We start from the raw sequence: 27,414 nt of genomic DNA, 5'->3' as shown, positions 1-27,414 counted from the left end.
TATGTGAACGAAGCTGCCAGCTGCTCTCCTACATGCATCACCTGTGCAGGAGACCAGCATCACAGTGGGTGCTATGCTATTCCTTTACTCACTGTCTACTAGATCTAACAAATGAACTATTAATTAGCTATTTTGATGTTATCTTACTTAATTCCGGCAAGATGCCTAGCATGTAGAAAGTGCTCAATAAATATTTCTTAATGATGCATGAGTGAATCAATTAATACATAAGTAAATTGAAGAATGGGTATGACTCCTGTAGAGTGAGGGGTGTGAAGCCTGTTTGACATGATAAGCAACTGGGACCCTGACCTGCCTGAGTCTACTTTGTCACTCAGTTCATTCCATGAAAGCTGACTGAGTAGTCACTTCATGCCAGAAGCACTGACACTTGACTTGGGGAGACAAACCCATAAATGTTGTAATACTTCCTAATGCTACACAGATGAACAAAATAGGAGGAAGGCAGGGAGCTCTGTCCTCCCAATTCTAGACACTGTGTCAGGGATAATCTCTGCAGTAAGGAGGGACATTCCAGGGCAGGCATGCAGGAGAGAAGGACATATCTTGTGGCTCTGGGACAAGTGCATTCTGGGAGGAGGAAGTGAGAGCAAGAGCTTTAAGGTAGCACATGTTTGACAAGGGACCAGAATGGTTGGGAAGAACATAACCTGGCTTTCTATGTGGTGCCCAGAGTGATGCTCTAAAATGTCACTCAAATCTCATCCTTCCCCTCTAGAATCTGCAGTGTCCCTGGAATAAATCCAAACTCCTACCTGGCTAGGACTATTTGCAAGGTGTCACCTGCTCCATCCACCTCCCTGACATCACCTCCCTTATTCTCCTTCCTTCACTGCCCCGCGGTCACACTTGCAACTTGGCTTTTCCCATGGCTAGGTCTTTGACCTTGCTAGTCCCTCGGCCTGGAACACAGGCCCAGGTTCCTGAGCATGGCTTCTTCAGACTCCACTCCAGGGAAGTCTGATCCAGGGGCTCTGAGTCTATCATGGCTCCTTTTTCAGTTCTCCACATTTGACAATATCTTCCACTATGTGGTTTGCATGTGTGTCCACCACCCCTGCCCCATGGTGAGCTTCTGGAAGGCAGGAATCTCATGGGGACCTCCTCAGGGGGTCCTCTGTGTCCACAATAATGGCCGGCCATAGTAGAACTTGAGTAAATATTTGTTGAACAGGAAGGGAGGAGTGGGGGAGGAATCTTTGAGAGCCCAGAGTGAGATTCAAAGCATACACAACCTTTTGACCTTGTTGAGACTGTGGGCTTCTTTGGAGAAGGTTTAGCACAAACGTCCACACTGGCATCTGAAGGCAGGGATGTGGGGTCCTGGAAGAGGGGCTGGAAGAATTTCTCCTGCACCCACCTTGCATTTCCTTCAAAAACTCCTCTGTATGTTCTCCTCCATGTTAGAAGTTTCTAGAACCCTGGGGGCTACCCTCAAAGCCACACGGAAGCCTTGAATGCCAGCCCACCACTCTGCCAAGCCATCTTCCCTTCTAACAAATGAGCTAATGAACAGGAAACCACTGTCTTCTAGAGCCCAAAGCTGGAGCTGGGGCTTTGAGAAAGACCGGTTCTCCTACCTCTGGGGTGGGAGTGCTCAGACTCAAGTACTCATGGATCACTGCTATGGGATCTCCCATCTTTTTCTCAATCCAATTACTTAGGCAATTCTAAGAGTAACTCATTTCTCCTTACATGCCTAGTTTTGCATTCACTATTGAAACCATAGAATGTTTCTTTCATGTTAGTTCTAACATTCTTTAAAACACTTAGAATGCTACCCATTCAACATTATCCTCTACTGCCAGTATGGAAGTGTTCCTTTAGCAAATGCTAGGCTGGAAATTCAGACTAAACAGCAACCTGTGCTTAGAGCAAGCATTTCCAATGGTTTAATGCACTTTATCTGAGGATCATATTCTGTTGGCTTTTGGGGCGTGTGTGTGTGTGTGTGTGTGTGTGTGTGTAATCCATATTCAGGCAGATTTTAATGTCTGCTCAAACAAGGTCCTATCAGAACACTGGTGTAGAAATCTGCCACCATCACCCTGACCTTATGACTTTCAATTATCACAGCTTTCTTGTCCTTTAAATCTTCTAATGGGGCTGTGCTGTAAATGGGACCAGCATGTTTTCTGCTCCATTTAATAGAGAACAGTGGGTCTGAAATTAAATGGCTTGCTTAGGTTAATTTCACCATGGATTCTGTAGTCCTCCACTTTATTCTGTACTTGTGCTGGTGGAGGAGAGAGGAAGGAGCCGGCAGGAAGTGACCCAGAAAATTGACCCACAGTGGAAGTAGAGGAAAGAGGGAAAGAGAAGAGATGGCCTTCCTGGGGCTTTTGACCACCTGGAGTCCCATCTGTACATTTTCCAGGGAAGGGGACATCCCAAGATGCCACATGCACTGCAAATGAAGGACGAGGGTCAAAATGGGCCTAGATCCACTTCTCAGAGATGACCCCCAACTCTCTCCTCTAGCAGAACCTCTCAGCCTAGGGTAAGCAAATGCCCCCCAAAGGCTGAGCCCCCAGAGAAGTCAGCATTTTCCCACAAGCTCTGCTTTGGAAGTAATTAATCTTCCAATGTATGGGCCCCTTTGTGGCAGAAAGCTCGAGTTGACACTTTTGTGTAAACACCCAGCTTAACATATTGACAAACCAGTGGCTGTTGCTTTGATCCCAAGCTGCCAGCTTTGAAAAGACAAACCAGCTTGGGCCTCGGGGAGCTGTACCAGGCAAGAAGATGGGTCTAATCCCCCCTGCACTCACGCCTGACCCGTATTTAGAATTCAGAGTCTCTGTTTTCTATACCTACTTGAGCTTGCTTGAAATTTGTTTGTTAACCTTTTTTCCTTCTTTGTGCTCACTGGCGACTCATAAGTTCATTTTCTTAGCAAGGCATGCAGCAAAATTCCAAAGTAGCAAATGACCCGAATGAAAACCCTTAAACTCACATAGATTTAATCACTGGAGCAAATTGGAACCATTTGTGGTCAGGTTTTGATGGCGATCTATAAAGATTTCTGCAGTTCCCCTCCACTTTCTTTTTAAGTGGCTTAGTGAACATTAGTGGGAAAAAGAGACTTCAATGCCAAGGTCCGTGGGGTGGAGGAAAGGTTCTTAAATTGTTTCTCTCAGCCAGGGACCTGAGTATCTTTCAATGACAAGGAGCAAACTTTGGTGTAGCTGGTCACATATCTCAGTGGCCAGGGCTCTGTGATCCAGAAAACAGCCGGGTTTCAGTGCTGTGAATTTCTACTGAAGGTTTGAGGCCCTCCTAGGAAAATATTGTTTTGTGACTTTTGTCGCCTCCAGTTACCCTAATAAGGCAAGGGAAAGGTCAGAGAAGAAATCGAACCCACTCTGTTATGATTTCTCCTTAAGCAAACCAAACACAGGCAATTTTAATGAAGACACAGATCTGAGACTGACCCTGCCGCACCAGGAGAGAGTCAGATCTGTTTCTGATAAAATCGACATTGAGGTTTGTGAAGAATGAATCAGAAAGGAAATTCAAATCCATTTCATGACTGAGCTGAGCTAAATAGTAGGGGAAAACTTGCCTGTAATTAAAGGGAAGCTTAAAAATCTTGTTTTCTGCTACGTTTTTAGGAACTTCTAGAATTGGAGTTGCTCTCAACAGCTTGTGGGGCTCTGTGTCATTTCTTGAAAGCAAACAAGAAGGTGAATTTGCAGAGCGTGGGCCACAATTTTTACTGCGCAAGTTTTGGGAAAAGTTACCCAACAGGGCCCTCCTCCCACCTTACCTCTTCTCCACCACCTTCTTCTCCAGTTTCTAAGATTATAGTTGGAGAGAAAATTTAGGCTGAAAGAAATTTGATATTTATTTTCTGTGAACTTTAATAAAGAAAGTGGTGGGTTTGAGACTTTTGTTAAAAAGGTCCTTTGGCAAAGTCAGTTTTTAATTTTTTTAATAGAGCCGTTTGGCATCAAGCAGCCTTAGTGATTTGTGGGGTTGTGAAGAGGTGATGCTGAGAGCCCAGCCCGGCGGGTTGGCCTGAGACTTGGACCAGGGTTTTGATTCTGGAGCCCTCTCTTCTTGAGACCCATGTTACCCAGGCTGGTCTGTTAAAATGTGATGCTTGTGCCCTCACTTGAAGTTTGTGTTTGTTTGGGTTTGTGGAATCCCTTTCCTTTCTTCAACATTCTCAGATATCCTCAGATATCCTCAGTTCAGGCCGAACGATCAGCCATAATCCAGTCCAGCTCTGCTGAGAAATAGCCCACTTTGTTCATAAGCTCGTAACATAACTTTGGCCCCCAGGGCCTGCATTGGGAAAGGGAACCCCAGACACTCTGAGATGTCTTGGGAGATAAGTTCGGCCCTAATCCCAGGGTCACCCTGGCCCTGGAGGAGCAGAGTTCATCTATACATCACGACATCATTATCAGACAGAGACCCCAAACAGCTACAATCCACCACATTTTCCACAGGGTTTGATGGTGTTAAGAAAATACCCTCTAGCACGGTGTTATTTTAGGCTGAAACAAAAGTCGACATGAATGGCTAGGGGAACAGAGGGGCTTTGTTCTCCCTGTGGCCTGCTGCTCAGAACTGGCCTGCAACTGGACTCCAACAAATGGAGAAGTAAATGCCATCAACTCCAAATGGGTATCAAGTGTCCAGTAGGATCAGTGGGGCACAGAGCCCAGTTAGGCCTAGGATTCTGCAGTCCTGGGTCATGGGAAGTTTGGTTTCCAGAGGAGAGGCGGGAAGTGACTCCTGATTAGTGGTGGTAGGATGACTGTCTCAGAAAGGGAGAGGGAAAGGGAGAGGAAGCCACCTGCTCACGAGAGACAGAAACCGGATCATCCGGGGCTGGCTTTGTGGAGCATCAGGGAGGTGTGAGCTGGAACAACTTTGAGCCCCTTGAATACCTACTGAATACTTCCAGCCACCCTATGTGGCAGGGACTATTATTTGCCCCTTTGACAAATGAGGAAACTGAGGCAGAGTGAGGTAGACTTGTCTAAGGTCACATGGCTGGTAGATTGGCAGAGCCAGACATCTTGGTTCCAGAACCCATGTCTCTTTTGTCTGTGCTGGATCATTTTAGTCTCAATTTCTTCTTCCTGTGTTTCTTATCATGGCCCCAGGTGACATAACAGATGTGGCAGTACCTGGCCCAGAGCACTGGGCCCCATCAAGTTAGTGTCAACTGGTGGCCCAGCCTCCGAATGCCCATATCTGTGTCTGAGCTTGAGGACTTTCTTTGTCTGGGGGAGTTGGCTCTGCCCATTCTCACAATACACTAGAAGTGGCAAGACATTAACAACCCCCCCCAACACTGATGTATAAATACCCCAGTGCAAATGCCCTTTACCTGCCTGGTCGAGCGGGGTGATATATGGAGTGCTTTCTCCATGCAAAGGGGTTCTAGTTACATCATTGTCCCACTCGGTCTTCCCAACGATCCCACAAGGTAAATACTCTTAATAGCCCCATTCAATAGATGAGGAAACTGAGGAAGACGGGTGACAGACTTGACTTGCTTAACTGGCAGAGCAGGGATGCGTAGAAATGATCTCAGATCCTCAACCTGGAGGAATGCTACATTTTGCTTAGCGGGATTTTTCCCATCAGACTCCGCCTCTGTGAGCCCAAAGGTCACTTTGGTGTTTTGAAGAAGGGTCTTTTCCAAGGCCCATGTCTCCATGTGGTGAAAACTAACCTGAGCACAGAGTCGGGGGTCCGCACAGCAGGCCCAGCAGATGCTGATCTGTGGTCCCAAAAGATTGCAGAAGCCCCAGATGGGCTCCCAGGGGAGCAGTTTATTCACAGGCCAGGGTCCAAACTCATCTTCAGGCCACTATCATGTATCCATTCTGGGGAGAAAATTGTGAACAGTGCTACCAACCGTGAGGATGGGGTCCACTATGCCCTCGGACTCCACAAAACCACTGTAGTAAGAATGCTGTGTGCAGGAATGTCCTAGGCATTTGCAACTATCTCATTTCAGCTTCACACTGAGCCCACAGCATAGATACTAATTACAGTCCCATTTTACGCACAAAAAAGTGGGCACAGAGAAGCTACTCACAGAGCACTCTCTACCCAGGCCATTGCTTCAAAAAGGGCCACGGCTCATTGTGTCAGGACAGCTTGGTGCAGGTTCAGAAGTCAGTCTCCAACCATGATCCGTGACTCGAGAATAATGACAAGGAAAATACAGACCAAAGAGTTACGCCATGATGCAAGGTGTTACAACCTTTCCAACACTCCTGGCTCCTCTGAAGAAGCAGTGGCTGGGCTGATGGGGAGAGTAGCCCGAGAGCCTTCTGGTGGCTGCTCTATTATTTCCCTTGGAGTTTTGTGGAAGCTTCAGAGGATGTTTCCAGAGCTTTCCAGGAGGAAGAACAGTCTAAGAGACTCATGCGGTCTCTGCCTTTAACCCTCGGTCCCATCCAGCAGCACAGGAACCCACAGGAGGACAGGGACAGGTGCTGGGAGTTCTGAAGAAAATACCCAGGCTCTTGAACTTTCACAAAACCACTCTACTCATTCTTCTCGAGGCTCTTGTGTAGAGCAGGTGTCTGTGCACTGCCAATTAGACAACTCCTTTCCAGTTAAAGAGCCTATAGGACCACCAAGGAGGCAGGATAAGCATGGACTCAGGGCACAGGAGAGCAAGGTTCTACCCTTCTCCCCTATCAAAAATATCCTGCTAGTTGATTTCAAGATTTGCTCTCATAGGGAAAATCAGAAATTCGTTGGGCATGGTCTTGGTGCATTTTACATATGGCAGAGGACAGGCAGAGAACACTAACTCTTGTCAGTGCCTTGGGCCTCAGTATTAGTTAGGGTCATAACAGCTGCTGTAAGAAGCAAACCCTGAAATGTATGGGTGTTCAAACACACCAGAAAAATATTTCTTACAAGGAAATCTAAAACCGTTGCTTCTAGCCAATGTGCAGCTGTGACTCAAGGATCTAGATTTCTTATAAGATGTGCTCAGTTATATTTAATACATGAATACTTGGTGATGTGAGGCCACGGAAGACAAAAGCATGGAGGGTTGGAAACAGGAGGTGTTTGTGGGTTGGAGGTGGTACAGAGCTACTCAGACCCCATTGGCTAAAACTCAGGCACATGGCACTCCTAATTGCAAGGAAGCCTGGGAAATGTAGTCCAGGAAGCAGACAAAGGTTTGCTAGACACCTGACCAGTTTCTAAAGCAACATCAAATGTCTTCATGAGACCTAAAGGAAAAGCAGGTTCATCCCAACTCTAGGCAAGATGGCAGAAGGTTAGAAAGAGGTCACGTCTCCAGTCTCTAGTTCAGAACCTGAAAAAATGGCTGTCCCATAAAGAAACTACTCTACATCAAATGTCACATGTTAGTTTAAGAAGAGACCAAACTATCAAAACATAAATTTATGTTTAACAGAATGCAATTTTGCACTTCAAAATCCTTTCGTTGAATAGGTATGACTTAGAATGCACTATGAGCCAGGCACCTGGCGAGTCTGCAGGAATACGAGGGTCAGTTTTGATGGAGCCACAGACTCGGGAGGGCAGCAGGAGGTTGGGTTATCACCTCACACAGGGCTATGGATCTCCTGTCTTGGGTTGGGTTCTTCTAGAAGCAGCTACAGAGATGAATGTTGGAAGAAAGGTGTTATGAGGGAGATGATCCCAGGAGATGCCAGGAGGGAAGTAAGAAAGTGAGGCAGGAAAGGAAGGAAGAACCAAAGCATGCACTTCAAGCAAGCAACTCCTGCAGGCAACCAGAACTCAATCACAAATGAGTTTTCTCAAATGAAAAGTAGGCAAAAGACCTAAATTCTAGTAGTATAGAAGGGTATGCATGAAAAATAACTCTTTCTCCCACTGTTTTTTCTTCGTGGTACTGGGGTTTGAATTTGGGGACTCAAGTTTACTAGGTGTCACTTGAGAAATGCCCCAGTCTTTTTTGCTTTTACTTTGTTTTTCAGATAGGGTCTCACTTTAATTTTGCCTGAGTTGGCCTCAAACCTCAATCTTCACACCTCTGCCTCCAGAATAGCTGGGGTCACAGGCATGCACCACGGTACCTGGCTTGTTTTTGAGATAGAAACTTGCTACTTTTTGCCTGGGCTATACTCAAACCACAATCCTCCTGCCTCTGTGTCCTGAGTGGGTGTGAGCCACTGTATCTGTCTCCTTTTTCTCCCCTTCTTGACTTCTAGCCCCATAGGACATCTTCAGGGCAAACTATGGTTATCTGTGCCTTTTGTAAACTGTCAAAAGATATTCTCCATATATACTAACACAGAAATCACTATCTATCTATCATCTATCTATCTATCTATCTATCTATCTATCTATCTACCTATCTGTCATCTATATTTGATCTATAAAAGTGGGAATTTCATGTGGTTTGAACTAAATGATATGTGTGTTTGGATAAATAATGATAGTCTACTCTCCACACCTTTCTACATCTTATTTACTTATTTTATGTTATTTTTTGTGGTACTGGGGCTTCAACTCAAGGCTTCCACCTTGAGCCGCTCTACCAGCCCTTTTTTGTGAAGGGTGTTTCAAGATAGAGTCTCGGGAACTTTTTGCCCAAGGTTGGCTTCAAACTGCAATCCTCCTGATCTCTGCCTCCTGAGTTGCTAGGAATAAAGGTGTGATCCACTGGCTCCTGGCCTTATTTTATATTTGAGACGGGGTCCTGGCATGTTGCCCAGTCTCCTGCCTCAGTTTCCCCAGTAGCTGGGACTGTAGGATACCTACTACTGTGCCTGGCTACCCTGTTTATTTTTTACCTTTGGTTGATCATTCTGTGTAAGTTGTTACAGACACCGTTCATGCTTTTGAACAGCTGTGAAACCCCCCAGCATGAAGGTATAGTATACATACCTTTATTGATTGAGCTAGCTACCTCATGATGAATGAGTGGTACCTGCATTTCCTGACCTTGATGGAGACAAAAGGGAAAGTCAAGCCCTTAGTCATTGTCCAGTCTCTAGACCCCAGGCTGGCATTCCAGCCTTCAGCACCTGTTATTTCTTCTCTGTTTGGGAATTTCCTGGAGTGCACATTTTTTCTCACTGTGACTACACTAGACCAAGTGTTGGGCTCCTTCTCTCTGTCTAACTGTGACTTGGATTGCTTTATAACTCAGCTTGTAAGTTGAGGACTCTTAATTTGGCCCACAGGACTCTTTAACACCCCTTTAAACCCCGTAAAACCCATGTAATGAGTTTCCCCTTGCTGTGATCCCAGCTTGAAAGCTGAGAGCAGGGCTCAGGCCTCCCACCTGTTCCAAAGATTAGGCTGTGTTGGGGAGGCTCTGGGGCCAGAGTAAAGGGCAGGGGTCAGCTGTGGGTGGAACAAGGCTTGAGTGGGGTGCTCTTCAGCCTCTGGCAGGCACTTGTTAGTCACCTAGAGCTGCCGTGGTGTGCTCAGGTGGGAGCCAGCTTGATTGGAGCAGGAGAGTGGGTCTGCTGAGGTGGGACCACATGCTCCAGGTGGAATAGAAGGAACTTCTCCTTAAAGATCCTGGAGGCCCAGGGCAGCATCCATAGGACTCTCCCTAAAATGCTATCCTTATATATCAGTGCCTGCTCTGGAATCTTCCTTTCATGACCACCTGTTACATGAGGGATGTCTTCTGTTTACACTTAGTCTCCTGTCCCCTTCTGGAAAGAGCCCCTTTTCTTTCTGTCTCTTTCTCTTTCTCTGTCTCAGAAGAGGCCAACTCTAGACTTCCTACTTCTAAGGGATTAGCTAATCGAGGACACAAGGCTGCTGCCCACAGCAATTGGGTCAAGGGTAGCCCCTGTGCAGCCATGATTGGTTAAGGGTTGGGCCTTTGATCCAGGTTTGGCAAATCAGAATATGCAATCCCTTGACCTCAGTAATTGTTTTAGAGATGGACACATGGTTGAATGGTAGTCCAGCTATTCAGTCCTTGAACTGTCTGTGGGTATAAGTAGGAAAGAGATATACTTTTTCCATAAGGCTCACCAGAGGAGAGAAGGCCAATTTGGAGTCTGGAGGTCTACTTGTCATGATGAGGGAAAAGCCTGCTTGAGATGACAGTGAAAACTAGTACTGAGAGAGACAAAGGGCAAGATGGCGGTCTAATGATGTCATTGGATAGCTGGATTCAGCCATACCTGATGTCTTCAGATTTGTACAAGTAAATGAATTCTTTTTCTAATTAAGTCAGTTTGAGCTGAGTTTGTGGACTTCTTTCTACTGGAGTCCTAACTAAAACATGTCAGCCACTATAGATGGCACCTACCCAGGCCTACAACTTCCTACACTTCCTACTTCCACTATGGCTCAGTCTTTTCCCTCTACCTGGTCAGCCTTTTCCTACTCCTTTTTAACATGTCACGGCCAGTTAACATTTGACTAGCCATAAGACTCTCGGTGTTGGGACAGAGCTGTGTTCCTGTCAACACAAAGGTTTCCACTTCCGAGGAGTTCATAACCCATCTGCAGACTGCTTAGCGCAAATACTCAACAAAAAACGAAGGAATGAATTGAATGACTGAGTAAAGGAAAAAGGAGGCAGACATCATACCAACAATGTTCCTACTAGTTCAAGACAGCATTAGCTACCTCCCATGAGAGGAACGGACATGGATTTCTTAGACAGCTCAGGAAGATGAAGGGCAGGCATCAGGAAAAGTCTAGGGAGAACTGCAGACAGGATGGCCATGGAGACCCATCAAAGGTTCAAGAACACACATGTGACATGTAATTCTGTGCTTCAGGGATGATCCACAGACAGTGGTGTGAAGGCCGGATTGGGAGGAAAAACAGTGGTAGGTGAGCAGATGAGGAGGTATTCAAAGTCTACCCTCTGTGGTATGAGGGCGCCTGGCACACACAAGGTGGTGGAGACCAGACCAGGGGTGACTCTGGGAGATTTCTGGGTTCTGCTTTTGAACAGCCCTTGGCAGTGGGTCTGAAGTGGAATGTGACTGTCTTACTTCTTAACACACACAGAACAGGTAATTGTGCTGCATGGTTGTACCATACAGTTGGTCAATGGACACCAAATGATGGTGACCAAAAAATAAGGACATGGGTGGAGAGAACATGGCAAGCTTCCTTATTCAAAATTTTTTAGAAGCTGCAGCATTTTAAAGATTGGTGGGGTGCCCGGGGGCAGTTTCCCAGCACACTCATGAAGGGGGACATATAGCTAAAAGGCGACAGTACCAGACAGTAGATGGGAAAGTGGTTCTTGTAGAGCTGATGGCTCAATCAGAACTCATTGTTTATAGATTGAAACAGGAAAAGCCACATAAAATGCTGAATTTCTCCCTTTCTGTAGGACATTGGATCTGCCACCTACGACCCATCATTCTGCCTGGTAGCCCTAGGTGGGACCCGAGCTGTGACTGCCTCTGTGAGGCAGGTTGGGTCCTCAGTTTGCCATAGTTTCTATGACTCCCCAGGACTCTCACTCAACCCCTGTGGCTCACTTACATTACCTGCTTGGTATCTGTGACATCTAGTGACCTTTAGTGACCCATCTTTGGGGATAAGTATATGAATGAGAAAGAGAGGACAGTGACATGTGAGATTTACGGGCAATCTAAAAGGGACCACAGAGAGGTAGGTATTGCTGGGAAAGATGAGTTAGGTACTCCAAAGAGGAAGGGGGTGCATCCTAAATCTGCCACCGATTAGCTGTGTGATACCAGACCAGAGAGTTGATTTCCCCGAGGCTGAACTCCCACAACTGAAGCCAACGGTGAGGATTGCAGGGAAAATCAAAAGCCACAGGCTTCATCCTCCTTGCACACCAAGCTCATCAGCCCTGAAGTGCGCACGCTGGAAATCACCATTGCAAATCATCTTAAATAACTCCGAGTGCTCAGATGACAGCCCAGATGTAAATGGCACACAGTGAGGGGCACTATATAAAGAAGTAAATGACAAATAAAAGTTTCCAGAATGCCAGATGATTTAGAAAAGATAGCTTTGGCTAAGCTCCCATTGAACAATTTGTGCCTCTGCACTAGCTGCTTTAATACCGGTGAACAACACTTGGAAACTTCCTACAGGGCTTTTGGGCCCCTGACTAAACCCTCTGTATGCTGTCAGCAACCATTAGCAGGGTTCATGGTTGCAAACAAAATCTTTGAAAACAACCATTTGGGTTATGTAATGCTGTTTAATAGTTTGAACATTCAAGGCTAGTTGCTTTAATGAATGATGTTTGATTTTGGAGAACATCATTTAAATACACGAAGCATTTAAATGGTATGTTTACTATCAACCAGGCATTTTCTAAACACTTAACTCGTTGTCTGAGACCATTTTCTGTTGCTGTAACCAAATGCCTGAGACTGGCTGGTTTACAGAGTGTGTTTTGACTCACTGTCCTGGAGGCTGGGAAAGTCCAAGAGCACAGTACCCACATCTGTTTGGCTTGGGCTTCTCATGGCAGGCCAGCATTCATACGCACACAGGATGCCCTCAGTCTCAGTGCCTCCTCTCCTTCCCTGAGGGCCAGTGCGCATGCTGGAAACTTGGCTTGCCCTAGCTGAGGCTGCTGGATCTCAAATGCACCACTCTGTCATGAAGTCAAAGGTCATGCTGCCTTTCTTTCCTCTTTGGTTATTAGGAGTGGGTTGGTGACCTTGTCCTCAACAACCACCAACCCTCCCTCAATTCTGTCCTACCTCCAACTCCCTTCTCCCTTCTATTTATTTATTTAGGTTGTGCTTGTGTTTTGAACTCAGGGCCCCTCACTTGAGTCATACCCTCTTTTGCTTCAGTTATTTTTCATGTAGGGTCTCCCTTTTTTTGTCTAGGCTGGCCTTAGACCTCTATCTTCCTCCCTATGTCTCCTGTATAGCGGGGGTTACAGGTGAGAACCACCATATCCATATTTTTTGTTGAGATGGGGTTCTTGCTAACTTTTTGCCCAGGCTGGCCTTGAATTTCTATCCTCTTGATCTCTTCCTCCTTAGTAGCTAGGATTATAGGTGTGAGCCTCTGTGCTCTGCTAAAGTGGTTTTAAACTCTTCTTGCATTAGGAAATGGAGTCCGTTGAGTATGGCCAGTGTGGGCCTGCTTTGTCCAACAGAATATGACAGAAGCTATGCCATGTCACTTCTGCAGCTTCCTCTTGTCCTTGGAACCTGTGCTCTAGGGAAACAGTTGGACTCCCCTGAGGCCACCAGGGTGTGGAGCCTGAATTAAGCGCCAACAGTCAGCCAAGTGTCTGAGCCTCCTGGAAGTCCAGGCTTATCCAGACCTCAGTAAGTTACAGGCCCAGCTGACAGTTGATGCCAACCTCATAGAAGACCCCCAGTGAGAAGGACATCCCAGCTGAGCCTTAGTCAAATTCTTGACTTGCAAAATTGTGAGGAAAGTAAAAATTCTTTCAAGACCCTGGTTTGGGGGATGATACATTAGGTAAGTGTAGTAGGTTGAACATGACCCAAAGCTTCACTAGAACTTTCTGGAAAGCTTTGGATGAAATGCAATCCTTTCAGCACCAGAAGGCCAATTGTATGAGCAAAGTGATAATGAAATAGACTCACGTTAACCACCGTAGTTTCTGATATATAAACCCGAGTGTACACAAGCTAAGTGACACGCAGACATACAACTGTCCACATGATGGAGTCACACAGGTCAAATGCTGCACCCTTCTCATTTGTAGGGGGCCAAGTCTTAATGGGAAGTTGATTTGGAGAGGACACAGTGGTGAGAAATGGGTTTAGAATCAGACCTCAGCTCATCTAAGACCTCTTATGTGTCCAGGTTGAACCTTTCAGAAGAAAATGCCACTATGTCCTTTCTCCTGGATCCCCCAGCTTGTCATTGCCCAAGTTTTCCTTTTCTGCCATCTAAGCCCAGTTTTTGGTCCACAGCCCCTGACATTTCTTGCAAGGGACACACGCACTGGCTTTTGTTATGTTTGTGATGCTGTTTGACCATCTGACAGTTTTGGAAGGTGGAGTTAGCATCTCTCTCCAAAATAAAGGCATGCATACTACCCATTATAAAAGACTCCAGTTCTCTAAATTTGGGGAATCCCCTCTGTCCTTCTTGTACACCATGTGCCACTCCTGTGGGATTAGGGGCAAAGGAACTTGTGCAAAAACACCCAATGTCCATATTTGCTGTTCATTTCTGATCCAAAAGTCTTCTGTCTGCATCACTGAAATTGACAACCTCTTCTAACTTGCAAGCAGGGTAAAATTTCCACTGGATGAAAGCTCTCATCCAGTCTTCCTGATTTTGGCCATATTGGCACAATAACCTTCACGCTTACTTAACATTGGTCTATTGGCCAGATCTCTCTTTTAAGCTGTTGGTTCATTTTAAAAGAATCCTTTTACAACTGCCTTAAATGGAAAACCAGTTGTTACCTCATAAATCTAAGCTAAAGATAAAACCCCAAGAGGGTGCATCCTCTTTTATGGAGTTTTAGAAAAGACAAAAGTATTGGGACAGAATATAAATCCTTGGTTCCCAGGGCTGGGGGGTGGAGAGAAGTTTGCCTGAGGAGCATGGGGAAGTTTTTTGGTGGTAGAAATCTTCTATACCTTGATTGCAATTGTGGTTTTACATCTGTCTGTATTTGACAAAGTCAGAGAAATGGACACTGAAAAGTGTGAATTGCACTGTATGTAAATTTTACCTCAATGAACTTGACTGAAATTCTGGCTAGCTATTCTTTGCTTGTACAGAGTTTGGAGGCCAAGGCCTGTTCTTGCTTTGTCAAAATAATATGGCTGAATGTTAAAGCCCTGTAAAAGATCTCCTAGCACCAAACCAGACTTTGTCCTTGTCCTTATAAGAAGGACTTGAAAGAATACTGTCTCCACATGTGATCCAATGTTAGGAAAGCTGTGTCCTCAAGTCACCCTAAACCATCTCTACCAACTGGGACAGTTGTGCTGTCTTGTGGGAAGTGTTTCTAAAATGACAGTCCCCTTCCTAGCCCTCCATTCATGATATTTCAGTCATTTCCTTGGCTTTAACTTGCTCCCAGGCAACCAAATCCTCCTGCCTCTTTGCATGTTGACTGTTGGTCTTCCTAGAGATTGCCCTGCATACCTGTGTCCTGCAGATTTCACTTTCTGGGGGAGCTGGCCTTTGCCAAGTCAACTTGCTGGGATCATGTCTTTGTGGCTTAAATGAACCTTAAATGCAATGGAACTATCTATCTCTCCCTCTATCTCCCACTTCCTCCCTACCCACATGCACACACCACAAATCCATCTCCCAGGCTCAGCAATGCCCCACTGGGCCACCAGTGGGGGAAAATGTCAGCCACCTTGCACTCAAGTGGGTGATTAACTGCTACTGAGTTTTTCTTGATGATGACTTTTCTGTTCTTACTGGCACAGCCCTGGAGCATAGAGTGCTTTGTGGCTATGCCAGTGTTCAGAGTGATCCGTAATTAACCCAGATGATTCCCTGCTACTCATTGTACTCTTTTCAAGGCCTGCAACATCCTCTTCCATGAATTGCTAAAAGCAAGTGTGACCCAGGCCTTCCTTGGTGGAGTTTCCCATGCATGCACCCACCCATTCTCTCCTAATGGAACAGCCCAGCCTCACCTGACCCTGGCCTCTTGTGGGGACATCACACTTGAAACCAAGCTATGGAGCAGGAACTGGTCATTTGGTCCCTCTCCTTTAAGACAGTGACTTAGGGCCATGTGTACCCCCTTGCTTTTTTGTTTGGTTGTTTTTGGTTTTTGGCAGTACTGGAGATCGAACTCTGTGTCTCATGCTTGCTAAGCAGGTGTTCTATCACTTCAGCCATACCCCCAGCTCTTTTTGGCTTTTAGTTTGTTTTTTGAATAGGGTCTCATGCTTTTGTCCTGGGCCAGGCTTCAGATGGTGATCCTTCTAATCTTTAGCTCCTGCATAGCTGGGATTATAGACATGAGCCACCATACCCAGTCTTGTGTACCCCTTGTTTTTTCACCATGTCCAGTGACTAGCACGGGACCTGGCACATAGTAGACCTTCCAGAAGTGACTTTTTTGAATTGATTACTTTCTCTAACAAATTTCAACTGTCCAAATGGATGGAAGCTTCTAGAAAAGTGGTTTTCAATTTAGGGTTTTGGTTCTCAGGAGACATTTTTGTTGACATAAATAAGGGGTGCTACTGTCCTATGGTAGGTAGAGGCCAGGGATGATGTTAGACATCCTACCAGGCACAGGACAGCACCCCCTTCCCCCTGCCAATCAAAGAATTATCTTTTGGTAAAGGCAACAGTACCAACATGGAGAGGCCTGGATTTATTCAAGCTGGCATTTGGTTGAGCCCGAGGAAGCCTGGAGAGAGATTTGAAGCACTGGCATGACTGACGTTTTCCTGCCTGGATTTTATGTGAACAGCTCTAATGAACAGGACTTGATGGCTCTGCTGAGGACACCATTCAAAGGAACAATTATAGAGGGTTTTTAATGTCAACTTTTAACCAGGTAGCCTGAGGGCTTGCTGAGCATGAAAGTACAATTTAGAAAACGCAAGGTTTCCTGAGGTTCAGGGAGGCCCCAGCAGGAACGAGGCCGTGCTGAAGTGCCAGGGCTGGGCTGAGTTGTCTGAAGTCCCTAGGATGCTCCAGTCATCATGTTGTCCCCAGCCCTTCCCCAGCAAAGAGGGCACTGTCTGTAGAGAGGCCAGGAGCAAGGACAGTTGGGTCTGGAGGAGGGCCCCCAGAGTTGGGGCTCCTGGCACCTGCTCCCCACTGGTCCTCTTCCTCACTGACGTTCAGTGACTTGCTGACTCATTGCTGGGTTTGAAGCAATTTGTTGTTTCAGTCCCCCTCCCTTGGCAGTTGTGTGCTGTGACAACTGTGTGCCATCCATGTGAGCTGGAATTCAGACCAAGCACGGGAGCAGAAAGGCCCAAGGGCGCCTTTCGATGGTTTTCTTGCTTCTCTGCTCTCTCCAGCCCTCCCCTCCCCTCCGCAGGAGGCTGACCCACAGGGTGCTCCTTTGGGACTTGCTGAGGGTCAGCAACCTCCTCCTGCCAGGCCTGGCTGACCCAAGTCTACTGTTTCTCCTGTAGAGAGGGTCACTCTTCATTTTTCTTCTTCAATTTTTTATTAGTATACATTAATAGTACAAGGCGGGTTCATTGTGATAATTCCATAGCTGCATACAGTGTGTTTTGAACAAATTCACTCCCTCTCTTATTCCCCTTAGCCCTCCCCCTGCCCCCTTTTCAAACAGTAGTTGACTAGTTTCTTTAGTATCTGTACCAGACTTGGATTCTCTTCACCTTCTAGCACCCCTCTCTTCCCCTCCCCCAGACAGTCCCTCTTTTACATTCATATTTTTATTATTATAATTATTACCATTTTTATGTCTCAATTCCACATGACTGAAAAAGTGGTATTTGTCTTTTTGAGCTTTGCTTATCTTGCCCAACACGATGATTTGCTGCTCCATTCTTCCTTATGGCTGATATTACTACGGTGTGTGTGTGTGCACAACATGTTCTCCACCCGTTCGTCAGTTGTTGGGCCCCTCAGCTGATTCCACAGCATGGCTGTTGTGAATAGTGTTGCTATAAACATGGGTGTGCAGGTGCCTCTCATGTATGTGGATTTGTACTGCAGATATATGCCCAAGAGTGCTATGGCAGAGTCATAAGGTAGGTGTATGTTTAGTTTTTGAGGAGCCTCCATACGGTGTTCCATAGTGGTTACACTCATTTACATTCCCGCCAGCAGCATGTGAGGTTCTTTTTCCATATCCTAGTGTTGGTGGTTACGATGACGCCCACTGTCACTGGGTCGAGATGGAATTCAGTAGTTTTGCTTTGCATTTCCTTTGTAGCTAAAGATTAGGAGCATTTCTTCATGTGTTTATCAGCCGTTCGCACTTCAATTGCCCATTTATTCATTGAATTATTTGTTCTTTTGTTGTTTAGTTTTTTGGGATCTTTGTTTATTCTGGATATTAACCCTTTATCAGTTGAATAGCTGGAGAATGTTTTCTCTTATTCTGTGGGCTGTCTCTTCATTCTGGTAATTGTTTCCTTTGCTGTGCAGAGGCTTTTTAATTTGATGAGGTCCTGTGTGTCAAGTCTTGCTCTTATTTCCTGGGCAATTACTGTTCTATTCAGAATATAACTGCCTTTGCCTATATCTTCCAGTGTTTTCTCTATGATTTTCTGTGCTAGTTTCAAAGTTTTAGTTTTAGTTTTTTGATCCATTTTGAATTGATTTTGTACAGGGTGAGGGATAAGGGTCTGTTTTTAGTCATCCACATCTAGATAACCTGTTTTCCCAAAACCATTTGCTGAAGAAGTCATACTTTCTCCAATGTATGTTCTCGGTGCCTTTGTCAATGATTGGATGACTGCAGCTGTGTGGGCTTATTTCCAGGCCCTCTACTCTATTCTATTGGTCCTCGTGTCTCTTTTTGTGATAGTACCATGTTGTTTTTGTTACTATGGTTCTGTAGTATAATTTGAAGTCTGGTGTTGTGATACCTCCAGCATTACAGAGCCACTTGCTTTTGTACCCTTCATCCTCTCTTTGTCACTTGGTGCCATGTGACAATACCTTAGGCCCTTTGCTTTTCAAACTAATGTCAAACAGCACAGGGACAATAGTGATGATATAACTATAGATTTTAGCAGTAAACTGATAACTTGAGATATTTTCTATTTTAGAGCTGTGGCCTTAAGTGTCTTTTTTCTTTTTTTCTTTTTTTACCTGACAATGGAATCATTCATGAGTTCAATAGATATTTTTGGGTTGTCTGTAAGGTGCCAAACACTGCAGAGGGCAGAGCTGTGAGCAAAATAGGCAGCTTTCTTGCTTGTCTGAGTTCTCATTCCAGTGGAGGCATACCACGACAAACATATGGGAAAACACAGGTCAGATTAGTGATAAACGCATTGACAAAAAGAGGCAGGGGAGAGGGCTAGAGGTTACTTCAAGATGGAATAAACAGGGATGTATCACCAAGCAGAGACCGTTTTTGAACTGAGGCTTCCTTAAAACCCCAACATTTAAAATATCTACAAGCAGAGCTGTTGTAGACAATGAAAATAGGGTGGGCTGGTGTTGACAGAGTGGTCCAAGGAAGCCTTGATGAAGGGGTGGTCTATCAGCTGAGAGCTGGGAAAAGAAAAGGCACCAGGCTCTGAAACATAACTTTATTTTAACATTGAAAATGTAATAAGTAAGTATGTACACACGGAAAGTGTCCTATCCCCCAAACCTGGTCTGCTGGCTATTTGGCCCCAAATGTGACCCTCATCCCAAGTTTCACCTGTCTCGTTCCAGTCACAGTTTGTATCTGTGTAAGCATTTCTGTGTGGGTGTCTCTATCACCCTTTTAAACGCCAGCAGTAGCATAAGACATACAACCTTCTGCACTCTATTTTTTTTATTTCACATTATACCTTGGAAAGCTTTCGGTAGAAGCTTGTAAAGAGGTCTTCCACTGTTAACAGGTAAGTGGCATTTCTCGGTGTAACTGTCTTCCTGTACATACCCAGTGTCTCTCTTGCTGCCTGAATGCTTCCCACATCCACTTGCAGATAGATGACTGTACCTATCCGACAGCTACTAGGGAAGGGAATGCACGGATTGGATATATTAATAGGGTATATCTACTGGGTAAACTTCTAGAGGCAGAATCTTGGGGTCAAAGGTACTGTGTTTCTTATTGTGATAGTTAGTGACAATCTGCCGCTACAAAGGGATTACACCAATTTCTACTTCTCACTAATTTCCAAAGGCACTGTCCTCTCAAATACTTATCAACAGTGTGTTATTAAATGTTTTGCTCTGTCTTTGTCAAACTGGTGGGAGGAAAAATCTCACTTTCGATTTCATTTGCATTTTATTCATTTTCTCAAGAAGAGACTAAGAAACAGCCTCCAGGGAGAACTGGGCGTGAGAGGCAGAAGCCCAGACAGGAGAGGCCTTAGGAAGGTGAACCAAGAGATGGAGAGCACTGCTTTGCACCTGACTGCATGGGACTCACGCGTGACCCAGAACACTTTCCATGAAATAGTGGTGACTTCAAGCCAGACTTGGCCGAAGAACCAGAGGTGGGGCTTGGAGTTGACACTTGTGAGGTTGGGAATGGGAATTTGGGAAATCGGACATAGTAGGGGAAAGGTGAGGAGTCAAATAGAGATTCTGGCGGGGTTGGGCTTGGGTTTTTGAGATGGGGGTTAACTGAAGTATGTGTGCTGGCTGACCGGCGAGAAGGTGTCAGGATGTGGGGGGATTGATGTGTGAGAGTGTGGTCAACTGGAAGGCAGGGAGAGGTCAAGACAGGAGTCGAGGGCAGCTCCTTGAGGGAGGAAGGCCATGTCAGGAAGATGAAGGGGCCGAGTAAGGGCATGTTTGTGGATGGAGTGGTGGGAGGCTGGAGCAGATGAATCTGAGAGACCCCCTTTCCTCTGAGTTGCCAGCCTGGTTCCAGAGGAGAGGAAGTGAGGCAGACTGTGGAGCAAGGAGAAGGAATGAAGCAGGACAGGACCTCACCAGGGACCCACTATGGCAGTACCAGGCCTGGCCTGTGCTCCTGCTTGCCAGAGGACACTGGGAAATGGAGCCAGCTGCAGAAGGCTGGGTGCAGGGAGTGGTGAATGTTCAAGGTGTCTAATCGCCACACTCTGCTGGAATTATTTATGTCTGAAATGATGAAAATGCCCTCCCCCCACTTCAGGCTCATAAAAGTGTTGGAGAAGTGGCCAACATAGCAGCCGGTCTGGCTGGGCCATGGATTAGTGCTGTCATGGGCGGCTGTGGCACCCTCATCCATCTTCAGCCTGGAGTCCCCAGCTCCTGCCTGTCAGGCCAGGGCGCTGACCCCCTCTGTGGCCCGCTCCCAGCTCCAGGCACCATGAGGCCTGCACACAGCTTGCCAGCAAGTGCTTTTAATAAGTGTCAGGTTCCTGGCCCCTTGCTCTACCTCCGGCTCCCACTGAGCGCAGGGACGGTTTCCCAGTGCCCGCACACTCGCCATGGATGGGGCATGTCCCAGAGCTCCGGGGGCCTGTCCGCAGGGGTGTTGGATTATACAGCCTTCTGCATTGCTCACACCAGGGAGCCTGGTTTTCTGGAAGATTCTACTGGAGAAGACACTTGGTTGGAGACTTGTCGCAGACCCCACTGCTCTGGCTATCAGTACCTTGCCCATCATCAGAGTCTCCTGGCCACATCTTTGTAAAATGGAAGTGATTGTCTCTGCCCTAAGTAGCTACTATGTTTGGGGTTTAAAAGGAAAATTGGTGGGTGTGTGAAATTCAAATGATGAATGAATACAAAGTGCACTTTTGGGAAAGAATACTTCATTCTCTGCTGTCTGTCTTTACAAACGCAGTGTCCAGCACAGAGCCAAGCACATGGTAGGTGTTCAAGGAACAGCTGAGGAATGGAAGAGTGAACGGGAAGAGTAGATGTGTGTGCAGGTGTAATAAAGCTCTCACCGACCAGCGTTTGCCATTTGTGAGGCGCTGTGCTAACGATGTTACTTGTTTCTCACTGGTAATAAATGGTCACCACTTTGCAGATGAGAAAACAGCAGCTCAGCGAGGCTGGATTACTATCTATGTCTCCTACCTTGTAAAACTGGAGATGGGATTTGAACCTAGCCCTTTATGCTTCCAGAAGCCATATTTTTGTGGGGGGGTGGGGCAGTACTAGGGATTGACTCAGGACCTTATGCTTCCTAGGAAGGCACTTTGACAATTGAGCCATGCCTCCACCCCTTTTTATGTTGATTGTTTTTCAAATAGGGTCTTGTGTTTTTTGTGTGTGGCCAGCCTTGGACCTTGATCCTCCTACCTATGACTCCCATGTAGCTGAGATTGCAGGCATGAATCAGTAGGCCCAGTTTGTTGCTGAAATGGGGTCTTTATAACTTTGCCTTCCTGGACTGGTCTCAAACTGCAATCCTCCCATCTTCAACAGCCAAGTAGCTTGGATTACAGCCATGAACCATCTCACCCAGCCCCAGATGTCAGATTCTTGACCACTACAGTGTGACAGCAGAAAGACCCACTTAGGTGGGGGCAGGGGGGAGAAATGACCCAAACAACGTATGCACATGTGAATAAATGAATAATAAAAAAAATAAAGAAAGACCCTCTTAGAAAGTGACATCAATGCCCTGTGCTAAATTGGGTGTATACTTTTAGGACTGAAAGAGGGTTACTCCCATGAGTCAAAGGCCAACTCTCAAGAATTTAATAAGCAGGAACTGAACAAGTAAACATCTTTCTGTTCAGAAAAAGGACATCCAGTTAGGTAGGATGTACATGGAGCCCTCATGGTGATTTGGACACATGCTAGCCAGGTAGGCTCAGCAACCTCACACCCTCAGCTGTCCAAGTTCAACCACTGAACCAGCTGGGTTGGAGAATCAACAGACCAAGTCTCAAGAATTAACCCCCGGTGGCTTTCCCAAATCAAGTGGTTTTGGATTGAGGAGGGGCTAGCTGAACTTTGTATTACTTCCTCTGTCTCTTCATTGGTAGTGGGACCAAGTGTAGTAAGTGTGGCATTTGGTTCACTGCTCCCCAAGGAGGCCATCAGACCAGGCAATTCCACTAAGATCCCAGCTTCAGAGCATCAGCCCCACAGGCTAGGTGGTCTCTGCACGCACCCAATTGCCTGTTCCCCAGAGGACTGAGCAATGGGAGCAGAGAGGGGACAGTGATGATTACTTGTGGGTCTGCCTTCTACAGGTCTTCTCTGGCCTTTAGAGAATAAAGCTGGTCCCTTGGCTCCAAAGGAGCTGTGATTTGAACTTGGGGATGGATCAGAAGGGCATGGGAGAAGTTATATCCATCCGGGAATCAAAGTCCCAACTCAGCCAGCGGGCATGCACTCCTGTGTACACTGCTGCCTGGCTGCTGTCTCATTCTAATAAATTAAATCTGTTATATCATCACTGTTATATTCCTGAGACAAGCACTTCCAAGGCAGATTAGAAAGGAACTTAAGGGGATTAAAAGCTTCTCTTAGTGAAAAACAATGTTTCAGGTGGGAAATCCATTTACCAATATGAATTTCAGCAGACATGCATGTTTTCTTTAATGCATTGCTACTGCTCAGAGAACCCGGGATTTCCCCCCACGCCGGCGCCCTCTGTTTTGCATAAGTTATAATGTGAATTCCGTTGAGCGTGGCAAGCCTTTCAGAGAGATTGATGGCTTCCATAAAGTTGCACGAAAACATTTCTCCTTTGTTCACAAGGGAAAAGAAAAGTGTCTAATGGATTTGGACTATTAAAAGAGTGTTGGTATATACTGTAAACCATGAAGTCTAGGACCAAACACCAGACAACAGAAGAAACAGATTAATTGAAACTGGAATGGGCCAATTCTCAGTTATCTGTGTGTGGCTAATCTGCAGTAAGTTTTGAAAAAGAAGAAGAAAAGAATCCTCATGGTTCTAGCTCCCTGTCTGGCTGTCTCTCCCTGTGTATTCAGGGAAGTGAAAAGTCATTTTAATAACCTGGACCGATATAATTTGGAAGGTAAAGCTGCCACTGCAGCTATAAAGAAAAAAACACCAAGGGCAGGCCACAGGAGGTATAATTAATTTTTCCCTTTATTCACAGGTTGGGATTCTCTCTACCCATTAGAAAGTTGACTTAAGGAAAACTCAGGAGGCAGATCCCAAAGCCAATATGGAGCCTCTGCTCCAGGGCTGGGAAATCCAGGAGAATGCTGAGTCAGCAGAGTCAGCTCTGGGAGGGAGACTGCCAGGGAGAACCCCTCCAGGAGGCTACATCCCCTGCCCATAGCCTGGCAGAGGGAAGGCTTACAGCTGGCAGCCACTGGGAATTGAATTGTTGTGGGTGATTCTGGAGAATCCTAGGGTCCATGTACAAATCCTGTGTTCCCCTGGGCTGTATGGTTGGAAAACCTTTCTGCCATTCAAGGTAGGGAGCACTGGTGACCAGGGAACAGAAGCCCACTCCTGCTGACTTGGGTTGGTGAGAGGTTTGGTGCAGGGACTCCATGCTCATGGAATCTAAGGCAGTGGTGCAAAAGCTGCAGCCAGTGGTCTGGGTCAAAGCTCACCCTTTCCTTGCTCCTTGTCTTCTCCCCTGCCTTCCTCCTTCTCTTCCTCCCTCTTTTTCTTCCACCTGCCATCCTGCCTTCCTCCTTCTGGCTCCTCTTTCCCTTTTTCTTGGCTGATGGAGGTTGGGTGGGAGTTTCTGCAGTTCCCAGCAGTGCCCACACTACATATCGATCTGCATACCTTAGCTCTTTAAGAAGTGAGCGTCAGCTCTCATTCTCAAAGCCAATAGAACCTTCCATTTCGTCTACACTGTGTGATCGCCGCATCGGGTAGAAGGCTTTGTCTCTTAAAAGGAGGAGCTGAACATCTAGAGTCACCTTTGTAACTTCCAGTCCTTAAGAGTGACAATATCTGTCCACAGTTATGGATGCGAGCTCAGGTCCAGACCCTGCATTATGCACTCTACATTGAACATCTTAGTAGATCTTCTGGACAACTGTAGGAGCTGGGTGCTATCAATGTCCCATTTTACAGCTGGGATGACGAGGCTTGGAGAGTTTATGTACCTCACCCAGGGAACATAGCTACTCCATGGAAAAGCAAAGCTGGAACCTAGCTCTTCTGGTTTCCATGCTTTCAATTGCTGGGTATGTGGCCTTGATCTCCTAACTGGAGTTCTGTGACTTCACAAAGGGCTGTTGGTGTGTTGCTGTTTTTTTGACAATTCTAGAGGTTGAACTCAGGGCTTACTAGCACTTAGCAAGTGCAAGTCTCCCATCCCTTTTTTGCTTTGGGTTATTATTTTTGAGATAGGGTCTTGTGGTTTTGCCCCTGTTGGCCAGAACCACCATTCTCCTACATGTATCCCACAAGGCTGGGATGATAGGGATGAGCCACTTTTGTTTTTGTTTTTGTTTTGTCGGTACTGGGATTTGAACTCAGGGCCTTGTGCTTGCTAGGCAAGTGCTCTACTGCTTGAGCCACACCTCCAGCCCCTAACTGATTTCTTGAAATGGGGGTCTCACTAACTTTTTGCTTAGACTGGCCTTGAACTAAGATCCTCCTGGTGTCTGCTTCTTGAGTAGTTGGGATTACAGGCCTGGCCTACCTGGAGTTCTTCTGTGACTTCATAAAAGGCTGGTTTTTCCTTTCTTCTTTTCTGTCTTTTTGTTTTGTTTGGTTTTTGGTGGTGCTGGGGATCAAGCCCAGGGCCTCACACATGCTAGACAAGTGCTCTACCACTTGAACCACACCACCGCCCACAAAAGACTTTTTTGAAAAGAATCTTTCAGGTTGAAAATGGCTAGTTCCTAGTCAAGAAGCCAATTTTCTACCTACCAGCATACAGATGGAGGTGAGAGGATGGATTGACAGAGGCATGCTGGCTGGTACCTGGGGACTCCAGCACCTGATGGTTCCCATCCTGTGTTGTGTGTGATCCTCGCCCTCCTCACAGACCCCATCCCCGCCCTGACCTCCTCCCCTGGGCCTGCACGGCACACACTCTTAGGATCCTGCTAGAAAACCTGGTGCGAAAATGTTGCTCAATTTTAATTACGCTTCCCAGCGCCTTGCTGTCAGCTGCCCTTCTGAAATTGTTTTAATTGAAGTTCCATGAATCTTGGCGAGTTCAGATGGAGTTCATCTCTAACCCCATCCTGATTTCATTAAAGATTTGATCTTTCTTTTTCACCAATAAAACATTTATTATCGTTATCTGTTTCGTAACCATTCTCTTTCTCCAAAGCAGAGGGGGGCAGGGAACCAACCTCTTCTTCATGCCAATAAAGCTAAGAAATCATCTGTTGATTTTTCTGGCATACATACAATAGCAGTGACAGGATAAAAACATTATTATTTTCCATTTACATGAAAGCAACCCTCATTCAAGGGGAGTTTTCAGCCTGCAGGTGAAGCAGGGTTTGAAAAAGAATCATATTCTTAATCATGATTTTTTTTTTTTGGTCTGTGTGTCTATTTGAGATATCCGGTGGTGTTCTAATAGCTGACAGAGCAATGATTCTAGAAATTCTTCCTCTGAGAAACACAGTTGTAGCCGAACCAAACACTGCAAAAGTCAAACCTTCCCAAGGGTAGCGTGTTGATCCGGGAGTGTAAATAATTAACAGTTAATTCCTATTAAATCATCGTTGTCCTGCCCAGCCTGGTATCACGATTTACACTCAGGAATCTGGTCCAGTCTGTGTTTGTGATTATCTCCAGGTGACATTCACAGCTGGCCCCGTACCTGCCTCCCGCTTGGCGGATTTGAGTCATGATGTTTTTTGTTAAGATTTTAGCTGCTGTTCCTTCTAGATCTGTTTCATGTATGTAATATACTTAAAATGCACTAAATGACAGTTTATAATATCATTATCTACAGTTAAAGATATTATAACTTCAAAAATGCAAAGAAAGTGTAGCCATATGTGGAAATGGTATATTTTGTGCCCTTTTCACCTTCTTCTCTCAAAGTTTCAAGCGGACCAGACAGGCAACAGGACAAAAAAAAAATATCAAGAGATCTGCAAAAATCATTTTGCTACTCTAGCCCACAGTTGGGGAAAGGAAACTGGGTTATTCAGACAGTAAATAACAACTGAGGACTAATTTATTTTGCTTTTTTTCCCTTCTCTTTTGTTTTTCTTTCTTTTCTGTTGGTGCCAGGTTCTAATATGTTCTTTATTACATGGTTTGATAATTCAAGGATGGCTCAGCTGACCCCTACTGCCCTGCCACCACCTCCCCCGCCCCCAATAACATGGAAGTTGATTTAAAACTTCACTCGGAGCAGCCCTGGGGTTATTAGGCACAGTGTGGACGGAGCATGGATTAGGTTTAAAAGTAATAAAAACGTAGACCTGTTGGTTAGGTGAAAAATTCACTATCAGGTTCCTGAGAGCAGCGTTCCTTTTCATGTGCAAACGGCACTAAATGAGCCATTTAATTCAACAAATCCAAAGATCTGATCCGCCAGAAATAGAGACTGGGTTAGTTCAATTTGTTACAAACGATCTCCGTATGATCAAAGTCCTGAGCGCTGATTTCAACATGCTGCTTAAATTAGTCTAACACCAAAGTCTTTGGCTGAGAGACAGTATTTGGAATGTCTTACCAGAAGAGAAATTCCTTCTCACACATGGTTCTAATATCATGCCATGCCAGCTTTCCTTTTTAATGGGCTGACAAGGAGGCGCAGCGCTAACTTTCTGACTCCAGAAACTTCTCTTGCTGTCACCCGCAAACCAGCTAGGATAATTTTTCCTTGGCTTCCTTATTAAAGACTGAATGAAGGGATTGTGCGGCTTTCTTAATGTCACTTGGTCTGTTTGCCATAAATTCAGGCGCTCATGATGAAAGCCGCGCTTATATTTCAGGAGTGTGCACCCCGGTTCCCGATCAATAACGAAGCCTGAGTTATTAAGT

The 27,414-nt window shown here is 45.8% G+C and overlaps 1 long non-coding RNA gene across 1 annotated transcript in view; it reads left to right on the top strand.

The window, feature by feature from the left end:
- LOC141417194 (uncharacterized) overlaps nucleotides 1-21,277 on the top strand; it is a 35,990-nt gene extending 14,713 nt beyond the window's left edge. Inside the window, exons 2-3 of the long non-coding RNA XR_012441783.1 lie at nucleotides 19,861-20,054; nucleotides 21,061-21,277. This is a non-coding gene — a long non-coding RNA (uncharacterized lncRNA). The remainder of the gene's footprint in view (nucleotides 1-19,860; nucleotides 20,055-21,060) is intronic.
- Nucleotides 21,278-27,414: the final 6,137 nt, after the last annotated feature.

The sequence above is a fragment of the Castor canadensis genome, chromosome 15 (genome assembly GCF_047511655.1).
Source record: "Castor canadensis chromosome 15, mCasCan1.hap1v2, whole genome shotgun sequence".
Taxonomy (NCBI): Eukaryota; Metazoa; Chordata; class Mammalia; order Rodentia; family Castoridae; genus Castor; species Castor canadensis.
This window is presented reverse-complemented; position numbering and strand designations above follow the sequence as displayed.